This window comes from Caretta caretta, chromosome 2, assembly GCF_965140235.1.
Source record: "Caretta caretta isolate rCarCar2 chromosome 2, rCarCar1.hap1, whole genome shotgun sequence".
NCBI classification, from domain to species: Eukaryota; Metazoa; Chordata; order Testudines; family Cheloniidae; genus Caretta; species Caretta caretta.
This window is the reverse complement of record NC_134207.1, coordinates 58849266-58861724: the sequence shown is the minus strand read 5'-3', so window position 1 is coordinate 58861724 and position 12459 is coordinate 58849266. Positions and strand designations below refer to the sequence as shown.

At 37.9% G+C, this 12459-nt stretch overlaps 1 protein-coding gene across 5 annotated transcripts in view; it reads right to left on the bottom strand.

The window, feature by feature from the left end:
- Positions 1-12459, bottom strand: part of EYA1 (EYA transcriptional coactivator and phosphatase 1) — a 227777-nt gene that overhangs the window by 140948 nt on the left and 74370 nt on the right. For 3 of the 5 annotated variants that reach the window (XM_075125123.1, XM_075125125.1, XM_075125135.1), the window contains exon 2: positions 1396-1518. The exons of 1 other annotated variant lie outside the window; for it this stretch is intronic. The gene's annotated coding sequence lies outside the window, so the exon portion shown is untranslated. Of the gene's footprint in view, positions 1-1395; positions 1519-1595; positions 2029-12459 lie in introns of those variants that run through there. One more of the 5 variants, XM_075125124.1, reaches the window with a different exon arrangement.

The following is a 12459-nucleotide window of genomic DNA, read 5'->3' as shown; positions in this document are numbered from 1 at the left end:
CAGTATTCTTGCTAGCAAGTTAAAGAAGTATGGGCTAGATGAATGGACTATAAGGTGGATAGAAAGCTGGCTAGATTGTCGGGCTCAACGGGTAGTGATCAATGGCTCCATGTCTAGTTGGCAGCCGGTATCAAGTGGAGTGCCCCAAGTGTCAGTCCTGGGGCCGGTTTTGTTCAATATCTTCATAAATGATCTGGAGGATGATGTGGATTGCACCCTCAGCAAGTTTGCAGATGACACCAAACTGGGAGGAGAGGTAGATACACTGGAGGGTAGGGATAGGATACAGAGGGACCTAGACAAATTGGAGGATTGGGCCAAAAGAAATTTGATGAGGTTCAACAAGGACAAGTGCAGAGTCCTGCACTTAGGACGGAAGAATCCCATGCACCCCTACAGACTAGGGATCGAATGGCTAGGCAGCAGTTCTGCAGAAAAGGACCTAGGGTGACAGTGGACGAGAAGCTGGATATGAGTCAACAGTGCGCCCTTGTTGCCAAGAAGGCCAATGGCATTTTGGGATGTATAAGTAGGGGCATTGCCAGCAGATCGAGGGACGTGATTGTTCCCCTCTATTCGACATTGGTGAGGCTTCATCTGGAGTACTGTGTCCAGTTTTGGGCCCCACATTACAAGAAGGATGTGGTAAAAGTGGAAAGAGTCCAGCGGAGGGCAACAAAAATGATTAGGGGACTGGAACACATGACTTATGAGGAGAGGCTGAGGGAACTGGGGATGTTTAGTCTACGGAAGAGAAGAATGAGGGGGGATTTGATAGCTGCTTTCAACTACCTGAAAGGGGGTTCCAAAGAGGATGAATCTAGACTGTTCTCAGTGGTAGCTGATGACAGAACAAGGAGTAATGGTCTCAAGTTGCAGTGGGGGAGGTTTAGGTTGGATATTAGGAAAAACTTTTTCACTAGGAGGGTGGTGAAACACTGGAATGCGTTACCTAGGGATGTGGTGGAATCTCCTTCCTTAGAAGTTTTTAAGGTCAGGCTTGACAAAGCCCTGGCTGGGATGATTTAATTAGGGATCGGTCCTGCTTTGAGCAGGGGGTTGGACTAGATGACCTCCTGAGGTCCCTTCCAACCCTGATATTCTAGGATTCTATGTGTAGATGTGTAAAAATGCAAATGTTTAATGTCTTTAAATATTCTATAAAGTAACGTGCATAAAGCAGCAACAAAATACAAATTATATTTAAAATTACTCTTGCATTTAAGAAAACACACTATGCACCTAGTAATTAGTAGTAATACTTAGCTTCTGTTACAGAATAAATGGTGACTATAACTTGGAAATATCAACAACAATGCATCTTTTTTGTTTACAAGTCTAGCCTCCCTTGCTAGAAATCATCCAGAAGAGTAAGGACAAGAGAAAACCACATACTATTATTTTTCAGTTCTTCACTTCATCAGTAGCTCTCTCTCTCTCTGTAGGTCCTACTGGTCCTCAAACTATAGAAGCAAGTTTGCTGCACCCACTGCATTCAGATTGCAACATAGTGTAAAACTGTAGAAATAAAACAAAACTATATGATTATCACACCGAATTATATTGAGGGTTTTTATTTAATCTGATTTTCCCACCTCAGCCAATTCCATTTTTTGCTGATAGAGCAACTTCTTTGGATTGAGAGAAGTAATAATGCGATACATCCTCAGTCACTGGAAATCTCTTATGTATCTAGCCACAGTAGTAAAACTGCATCTCAAGAAAACAAGTTCATCATAGAGTCAATGGAGGAGAGGAAAGGAAACTACGGATGCAGAAACCTTCCACCTTTTGACTGAGTTTTTCTTCTTGCTAGAGCTCATGCTTCGCAGCCTTAGAGGTCCATTCTTCCATATTATGAGTCATTTCAATGTCCTGAATTGAAAGGCATCTCAAACTGATGTTGTACACAGCTATGGCCAAGGAAGTAGCTATCCTCTCTCATCTGGAGCACACACAGCTTCATGAACATTCTGCAGTATTCATCAGAAGTTCAATTCCTCCTTCTCACCATTAGCAGATGATCAAGAGTGAACTGGCTATCAGTAAGGGAGATGATTTTCCCATTGAAGTGACATGAACCTGCAGAGATATTTATGATACTGGTGTTTATTTGGCTGAGCATAAGAGAATAAAATGAGAGAGCACATTACGGCCGTATTGAGGGAAGAGGGCTGTTCTTGGCTTAGCAACTCCCAAAAGAGCAATAACCCTCCCTCCTCCCCCACAAGAATGACTGTGCGTATGAGCTACAGAATGACTTGATTTTATATAAACCCGGTCTTAATATAGTAGGCTGGGAATCCTGGAGACCCTCAGGCTATTTCAAGGAAGTAAGGAAGAGTTCCAGCACCCTGGGCCCCAAAGTGAGGACAGATAGCTTCACAGTGGCTGGAAGAACCACAAATTCTCCCTCCTTCACCTCTAGGGTTTCCAACTTCCTGACAGCAGAAAACTGAACACCATTGCCCAATGGGAGCTGCGGAGCCAGTGCTGGGGCCCGGACAGCGCGCAGAACCGCCAAGGCCACCCCTGCACCTAGGGTCTACGGACATGCTGGCTGCTTGCAAGAGCTGCATAGAGCCAGGGCAGCAAGGAGTCTGCCTTAGCCCCGCTGCGCCACCAACTGGACTTTTAATGGCCCAGTCAGTGGTGTTGACTGGAGCTGCCAGGATCCCTTTTTGACTGGGCATTCTGGTTGAAAACTGGATGCCTGGCAACACTATTCTTCTCCACATGGAGTCTGCTAGACACAGAGGCTGGTAATTTCAAGGTATGATAATGTGCAGTGGGAAAACGGTCAATGTTCCATTGAAACAGAAGCAACAACTGCACTCCCCATAACAACCCTCCCCCGACACACATACATAAAAGTACTGCAAGAAAACTAAAAAAAATTTAAGGTCCCTTGGTTTTAAGGTTTCTTCACAAATTTTACTGGGTTTTATAATTTGAAGGGCTGATTTTTAAATCAAATTTTCTATATTGCTAAGACATAGATATCATAATGTAAACTGATATGTTACTCCTCTGTTAACCCAAAATTGCAGAAAACTGTTTCTAGACAAACAGCAACAGCAGACAAGCCGTGACCACAACCATTCCTCACCCCATTCAGCTCAACAAGGTGGAAACTTCAAAGGCTCTAAGTGATATCATTATTAAGCATGCACAAATTGTATTTCCCTTTTCCTTAAATGATTTTTAAAACAAAGAAATTAAATGTAGAATTATGTTAATTTAGTGCTTGAAAAAATGCACAACAATCAGGAATAAAAAAAGTTTTAGTAATCTTACTTGTCCACTTAATATAATTAGAAGACATTTAGGTATACATTTAACAATGTAAAGATTTCAAGCTTGACACATGTGCAATGTCTAAAAACTATAACACTTTGGTGTCTTGACTTTTGTACATTATTCTGTTAACAAGTTTTTGCATTTAATTAAAATTTAACTCATTCTAGGATCATAAGAAAATGTTACTCTGAAAGTTTTCTTGTGTTACATTCTTGAATTGTAAATGAAAAGCTTATGTAGGACATTCGTGATATCAGCTTGCTTTATTAATGATGAAAGCATCAAGGAGAAGCAGTAGCTTGCCAGTGATCACCTCTCTGGCTGACTGGGAACTTCAGTCTTGGAATTTTCCCTTTGTGACCAATTTTATGGAGCCGCAGGCTCCTGGAATACTGTTCATGATACCAGCTGGATATGCAGATTCTTTACCATTCCATCATCTAAAGCTCTTACTGAGAATCAAATCTATTTACATGTTCATTCTGAATTTGAATTTGCAGAAAGCAAAAGGCGTTTAGTAACTCTTTGGAGAATAATCACTATCACCTGAAAAAAGAAAGAGAAATAAACAAGGACCCACAATCACAGATGACTTAAAAATATTGAAATCTTTGTGAAATATACGCATAAAACTAGAGTAGACTTACCAATAAACAATTTCCACATGGTTGGTCATAATTTAAACAGGTGGCTGGGTGTAGATATTTTCAAGGTATAAAAGACTCATGCACACATCCAGTTCATTTGCTAAATTACTGCCCACTATCTGCATGTTCATATTGAAAGAAGGTAATGTTTAAAAAAAAAAAGCCAGTTCAAGAAAACTGCCAATTTACTAACCCTCAATCTCAAATATAGTTGTGGTCAGCCAGCCAGTCATCCCACAAAGCTTTCAAGATTCAGAATGCAAAAAGCAGGGAGAAGAATCAAGTACTTGCTAAGATTTATGGCGTTCTGAATCCTAGTTACCCTGAATACTTAAATTAAATGCTTGGAACCATTAGCTAGCGGCAAAAATATACAGTTTTTGTGGGGTGGGGAAAGGAGGATTGTGCTCTTTTGATTCAGAGTCATCAACAAAACATACATACCATAAAATTACTTACATAATGTACAAAAGAAAACCAATCAGTTTCTCCTTCAATGGCTTCTACTGCACCCTCTTCTTGCTCTCTATTGGTATCCCTACAAGTTTCCTTGGGAATCTCCTTTTTTCTACTCTAGGTGATTCAATCTGCTCTCATAGTTTAAATTATATCTATGCCAATGACTCTCAAATCCACTTCTTTATCCTTATCTTCTCTAGCTGTGGTCAAGCTGTTTTAATGCTCTTTCTCTCTTCTCATCCTAATTGTCTCACCACCAAGTCATATTCAACATGGTGAAAATTTAATTATTTCCCTCCAAACCCTTGCCATCCTTCCCTTCTCAATTATAATAGAAAATTTCACCACCCTCCCTGTCACCCAAGTGCACAACTTCAATGGCATATTCAACTCTTCTCTACTCCATGCACCAAATATTGTCAGTACTTCCTTTAAAGTACCTTAACATCTGTCCTGTCCGCTGTATCCCAAAGGGTTCTAAAAACCCTTGATCATCTCTCATAGTGGCTACTGTAGCCTCCTTTCTTGACCCACTGCTATTCAGTTCACTCCATTCCAGACTATCAAAAAAGCTATTAAACACTCTTCTTACCCTCTCCAGCTGCTCTGCATTCCACTCTCAGTATCCACATCCTTTATCTGGCTTCTCCTTGCCTTCTAAATCACAATGAAGCATCTCGTGCACAGTCGAGGCTTTGAACAACTCCACCCCTGTAGACATTTCTGTTTTCTCCTATTCTCCACTTACTTCTATCAACGCTTGTATTCTTATTCCACTCTCATTTTCACACTTTCTTCCCTGGTGGCTCCTACTCTTCTCTCAAAGACTAAACAGCAATACCTCTCACCTTCAAATCCCTCCTTCAAACATAGTTATTCTGCAAAGCCTTCAAAAATGTCCTTCCAGGTTTCCACCACCACCACTTCCAACCAATGCTGGCATCCACCTAAATGTGTCCTAACTGTTTTGACTGAGCATATACTAGTATGTAAGCCCTTGAAAGGAGATCTGTACCTTCAGATATAATTGTACAGAACCGATCACAGTCAGCATTCACAACAACATTGTACCAATGGCAAAAGAGACAAGAGTTCTTCTCTCAACTTCCATTAATTCTATAACTTTTATTTAACCTCCTTTCTATTTTTTGCTCAATTTTTTATTATTCCTTGTTGTAGATTCGAACGTGCATTCTAACGCTAATTTCACCATACAGTTGTTTGTATATGGTAGTCCCATCGGTTAAAGTGTGGTACTTTTTTTGGCGAAGTTATATTTCATAACTATGGAGTTTGGACTTGTTCTTATAGCTTGGTGCTGCTAACCAGGAGACCTGATTACTAATCCTGGCATTGACACCGGCTTGCTGTGCCCCAGTCTCCCTATCTGGAAAATGGCTATCAAAATATCTTACCTACCTTTATCTAATGTACAGGATTGTAGTGAAGGTTAATCAGTTAATATTTATGATCTCAGGTGCCATGTATTACATTATATAGCCTTTGATAACATGATAGCCAGGGAATACAATTGACTTTTGTCAGATAGGTGTTATTTTTCTATTAATTATATGTGGGCCCCACACTACAAGAAGGATGTGGATAAATTGGAAAGAGTCCAGCAAAGGGCAACAAAAATGATTAGGGGTCTGGAACACATGACTTATGAGGAGAGGCTGAGGGAACTGGGATTGTTTAGTCTGCAGAAGAGAAGGATTTGATAGCTGCTTTCAACTACCTGAGAGGTGGTTCCAGAGAGGATGGTTCTAGACTATTCTCAGTGGTAGAAGAGGACAGGACAAAGAGTAATGGTCTCAAGTTGCAGTGGGGGAGGTTTAGGTTGGATATTAGGAAAAACTTTTTCACTAGGAGGGTGGTGAAACACTGGAATGCGTTGCCTAGGGAGGTGATGGAATCTCCTTCCTTAGAAGTTTTTAAGGTCAGGCTTGACAAAGCCCTGGCTGGGATGATTTAATTGGGGATTGGTCCTGCTTTTGAGCAGGGGGTTGGACTAGATGACCTCCTGAGGTCCCCTTCCAACCCTGATATTCTATGATTCTATGTATCATATCTAGTTCTTTCAATATAAGAAAGATTAAAATATTCAGTAGTAATTTGTCAAAACTTGGGGCCATTCTCACTTAAATTCTCTCAAATATTTAGTTTATTGTAGCAGTGAATTACTAAGTTAATGAAGCAAACATCCTCTTTCAGCACTAACACAAGGAAATAAGGGTATAAATCACTTTGTTTGACATCCTTACACCCCTCCCCCCCGTACAGTCTCACTTGAACAAGAAACATGAGCATTTTGAAGGTGGATAGAATTTTGTAACATTTTAAAAGCATTTGCTATATTTAAAGGCTATTGTTGTTAACTTTACCATTCAGTTGTACGCATCATCTAACCAGATGCCGCTGATCAGTTATGTCCATGTTATTTGTAAAAGCAAAAAACAAGCAATCTTGTGATGACTATGCAATTTTGCAAATGACAAGCTCTCTGAAATCCTGCCCTGAGCCACACAGAACTCCAGATGAATAATTAATTACATATTGACGAGATCTGATAAAAAGAGCTCTGAGCTGTGTTGACATTTATGTCTTCTTCATAATGTTCACCAGAAAATATCATTCCATTTGAAACAATTTTTGGAAACCTAACTATTTTCCTCTATCTTTTTTTGAAAGATCAAGTAATGCAGTATTTCTGGCAACTGCAGACTTGGCTACTGACATTTTATTTCCTACATACATTAAGTGCATCCTTAAAATGTAGTTCTATGGTCAATTACTTTATATTCTCAGAATGTTATATTCTTCCAGTAATGCATAAGAAATTAAATTATATGCTTAATAGTTACATCAGTTTAAGCTATTTTATATATACTTTCTTTTAAATGCTCTAATTAGACATTAAAACTTCTGTACATAACATGGGTATCTGTTAGTTGCTCAGCATGGCATAATACAACCAGTCTCTTTGGATTTGGTTTAAGTCTTATTAAACAACACTTGAAAAAACTGTTACATCAAATAATTAAAACAACACAAGATACTGTATCTGTGTTTTGTATTTAAATATGAATGGGAAATGAATTTTCCTCTCTATTTTCCTATTTCATTTGCTTTTAACTGAACCAGGATGGCATGCTTATTTCTGCTATAGCTCCACTGTTACTGTACTTCAGATGCTCTTAATAAATTGCACCTTCCATGAAAAGAAAAGGTGATGGATTGAAAAATGTTTAGCGCTACCATACATAATTGATAGGATCCCTAGTGCAAATAAGTGTCTGATAAATAATTAAATTTAATCTCATTATAAGAGTTTTCATAATGGGATAATTTAATTAAATGAAAGCCAAAGGGTTTCTAGGGGTTGAAAGATGCTAGTATTGCTATATTTGGCTAATGGTCTGGGGATAGTATAGTGAAGAAGGGTAATTCACATGGGTACATGCATTATTTAATGAATCCCTCTGAGATGGAGGAAAGGACAGATCAATGATAACTTGTCATTTTATCATTGCTTACAAAGCACATTTAAACAACCTGGGAAATGTTTTAAAGAAAAAAAAGTCTTGCAGTTCTTGGAAAGACATCAGCTGTCTCAGTGTCACTATACACACACCATATATTTTCTTTTCAGATATGTATTTTCACTTCAACTAACATTGCTAAGTTTTGTCCCCCTCTCATAATGAAAATAAGAGAAAAACCTTACAAGCTACTGTACAGTTAAGTCAAGTCTGCCTCTAAGTGAAAGTTATAATGGATACAGCATGTATATCTGATACTAAAAAATTGATAGCTATGTCATCTGGGACCCATTAACGAGCTTTTTGAGCAAGCAGAGTTTTGTGCTTCGAGTCTCCAGAAGCACTTAGCTAGACTAGGATACTAAAACCATAGAGTCTAAGCAGTTATCTCATTTACAGGTGATCAGTTATGCATTAATATCAATGATGAAGGGTACATCTTTTCAGATAAGAAAGGTGTTATCTTGTAAACAGTAAAAGTACAAGACCTAAAAACTGAACAGATAGGCTTTGTCATCTAAAATTACTAAGGAGATATTCTTTTCTAATGAGATATACCAGCTACCATTATATTAAAAAATGCTGTGTTCATTCGCAAGCAGTCAACATAGCAATTGCCATGCCACATCAATCCTGTAGGTTTTCTCCAAAGCTAGCTAGGACTAGAGGTTTTAAAGAAAGGTGCAAGAAACCCTTATAGGACAACCTGCCCATAAGGGGAAGTTTCTTACTAGCTCCAAGCAATTAGACATTGGCTTCTGCCCTGAAATATGATAAATACATAACTCTTTAAACAATCCCATTTAATGTAACTGTAGATGTTTGCATCCAAATAAATGTCTAATCCTTTTTTAATCCAAGTGAATTTTTTGACATCAATTATATCTTTTGAAAGTGAGTTTCATAGGCTAATTATGTGTTATGTAAAAAAAGTGTTTTCATTTATCAATTTAAATTAACTACCTTTCAGTTTCCTTGATGTCCCCCCTTGTTGTTCACTCAACATCCTAATATTTCCCTTTTTGATTGCTGTTGTGCATTAAAGAGAAGTTCCCGTGAGATGTCCACAATGACGCCCAGGTCTTTTTCCTCAATGGTTTCAATTACTTTGGAATCTCATGTTGTGCACGAATAGTTCATATGATCCCTTCCAGTGTGTGTTCCCTTATATTTGTCAAAATTAAATTTAATCTGTCATTGTGCTGCCCAGTTGCCCAGCCCTGTTATGTTCCTCTGAAGTTCCTCAGTGTTTCTTAGTCCTTACTATCTTAAATAATTGTCTCAATAATAAATTTTGCCACCTCAGCACTTAACCCTTATTTGATTGACAAGTGAAAATATTAAACATAGAATTCCAATAGAGATTCTTGGGACACTACACAATTAAAGTTTTGACATGGTGAAAATTGACTATTTATTCCCAATCTGTTTCTGGTCTTTTAGCCAGTTTTTAATCCAGACAAAACTGTATCTCTAGCCTCATGACTACTTAGTTTCCAGAATATCATATAGTGGGGGATTTCACCAAAAGCTTTTTGAAATTTCAAATAAATTCTATATCCTAGTTCTTTTTATCCACTATCTTGATGACACAAAGAATTCAGAAGCCTCACAGGTTTGTCCACGTCATATCCATATTGATCTAAGTGTTTTATAACTCTATAATCATTTCAACCAATTTACCTGGAAGTACAGCTCACCTACCTGTAATTTCCAAGATCAACCGCACCCTTTATGAAGATCAAACGTTTACTGCTTTCCAGACCTCCAGTGTCACAGGTGATTTTAATGAGAAAATTCATATTTTAATTAATAGAACTGGTTGAAAACTGGGTAAATACTTTGGGGAAATTCTCACCATCTTTCATTAAAAAAAAAAATCCAATTTTGACATTTTGGACCAGCTCTATTTATGAACAGTTCAGCCATGCTCTTCTCATGTTCCTTCAAAATTCTTGGTTACCTGTTACTGTTCATTAATCTGTTCAGCACCTCCTCCTGGAACCACAAATTCCAGCAAATTCATCTTTGTTACCTTATAACAGTAGGTCTTTGTATAGATTTTCTTTATTATATGATGCAAAGGAATCATTTAGCTTCTCTGAAAGGTCTTTTTCCTCCTTAATTTTTCTGTTTACTCCCTGGTGGTTCAGAGGACCCACTGACTTTCTGAAAATGAATGATTGAGATGGTTCTTCTTAAGAGAACTAGCAAAAACTCCCTAGAGAAATGACCACAAATTATTATTTTTAAGTGGTCTGTTTGTTTTATGCTTCTGAAGGCAATCAGCAATTTACATGTATTGTGAGACATATCAAGGCCAACATTTTCTGCTTGAAGTTCAACAATTAAATAAGTGGCCTGATTTTCAGAGATTTTCATCTCCCACTGACTTTAGGGAGAGCTGAGTGTGCTCAAACCACATCATTTCTACTATAATGCCTTGCCTCATGGACCCAGGTTTGAAATTAATTGTCCTTTCCATTCTTCCACTTCCTAAGGCAGTCAACTGTTTAAAACTCTCGGTTTTGTGTGTGTTTTTATTCAAGTCTATTTAATACAAATGCCATAGAAACAGTTGGGAGAAAGGATTTCTTTGCTGAACGTTTAATAACTCACCCCTAAGAGCTAAGGAAGCTCCCAGTCTAGTTCTCCGCTCCTCCAAAGAGATATCCAGCAAAAGTAAGCATGATGATACTCGATATTCATCACACTTCTAAGGTTAAAAAGAAACCAAGATGAACATTGTGAAATTGAGTTTTGGGCCTTCTTTATATATAACAAACAAAGGGCACAAATTATTTCCCTCCTTTTGCAAGTCGCCTTCAACTTATCCTTTCCATAATTGCTTGAAATGTAACCTTAATTTTGAATTTCTTGGCTTTCAAATATTGGTTGTGTAAAAAAAAAAAAGCTAGAATGTTCTATTTATTTTCCCCCGCTAACGTTATAAACTTTATTTCAGTTTGTGTCTCGGAACTAGTATTTGCATAAAAAATGCTTAGCAGACAACCATATTTGGCATTGCTACAGATATCACAACACAGATCAAAATTACAACTGACAGCTTCTATTTTCCTTTGCAACCCACAAGTCCCCACATAGTAAGAGAGCAATCAAATGAGTCACCGGGGGGGGGGGCAGGTGGAGGGCTCAAATAAGAAAAAAAGATGAAATTTGATGGGGAATCAAACCATAAACAAATCTACCCGACATAACTGCCTTTCCTTCTTTACTTCACATATTTGTACTCATTTTTACTTTGTACTAATTCCTGACAGGCAATTTAAACTCCCAACTTTGGCAGCCAGTTGGGCTCACTTGAATAACCAGAATTTAACACTGCCATGAGGCTGAACAATGGTTTCCATGCGTCCTCAAATGTATTATGATCACTGCATAATATGAAAATATAATAACTTCAGCAACAAACTAAGCTTGTTAAAAGAAAAGGAGTACTTGTGGCACTTTAGAGACTAACCAATTTATTTCAGCATGAGCTTTCGTGAGCTACAGCTCACTTCATCAGCTTGTTAATTCATTTTGTACTAGCTGCTTATTCAATGCATTGTGCCAATGAATGAGTATCCAGCAATACTGAGTCAATTAGCAAGGCGTTTTACAGAAAGTTCTGCTTTCTGCTGATATGCATTACACTGATATACGCCCAGATGAGGATACTAAGGAATGAGAATTAACAGTAGAAAGAATATTTGTACAGTTATGTGAACTCACCATTTTTCCAAAACTCATTTTAAACCCTATTTTTGTGCATAAATAATTTGCGTTAGGGATCTGATTTTTATTTACATGTGTATTTTAATTTTTTTATTTTTTTACAGGAAATGTTGAGATTCACAGGAAGTGTCCTGTTAATGCAACTCTAGCACACTCTAATCATCATTTAGATCTAGAAAGCCATCAATTTTCTACAAGTATCTTTGAGAAACTCTGACACACTTTGGGTCTGATATTCAAACTGAATTCAGGGCTGAAAAATGGCTTCCCAGATGAGGGCTTAGAGCCTCCTCTCAACAAATTAGAACAATAAACAGAAACACAAGAAATTACAATTTAAACTGCTATTGGCCAAAAATAAAATAAAATTTCTGCTTCTCAATTCACCAGTTCATATGTAATAAGTGTTCCCACCTTCACATCAATTTAACAGACTGCAAAACCAATCAAAAGCAATATTTGTACTGCCATTTCTGGATTTCTTCCTGCTGCCGTGAAATCCTTCCCCAGATAATTTCCACGACCTCAGTTCTCTCTGAGACATACTAGTCAGCACAATGAACAACAAAACTTTGGTTACACAGTAGACGTCTACCTAAAATAAAAAGAAACCAAAACCGTAATATTTTTCCTGCTTAGAGGCTGGGAGGGATATTCTGTACAGAACTGTTCAAAGCTGCAGTTTTTGACCATGTGTGTATTTTGTGAACACAAACCTTCATGGTCTGTTGCCAGGGTGTTGGCAAACTACCCTTAGCAAAACTGCTTGAAGA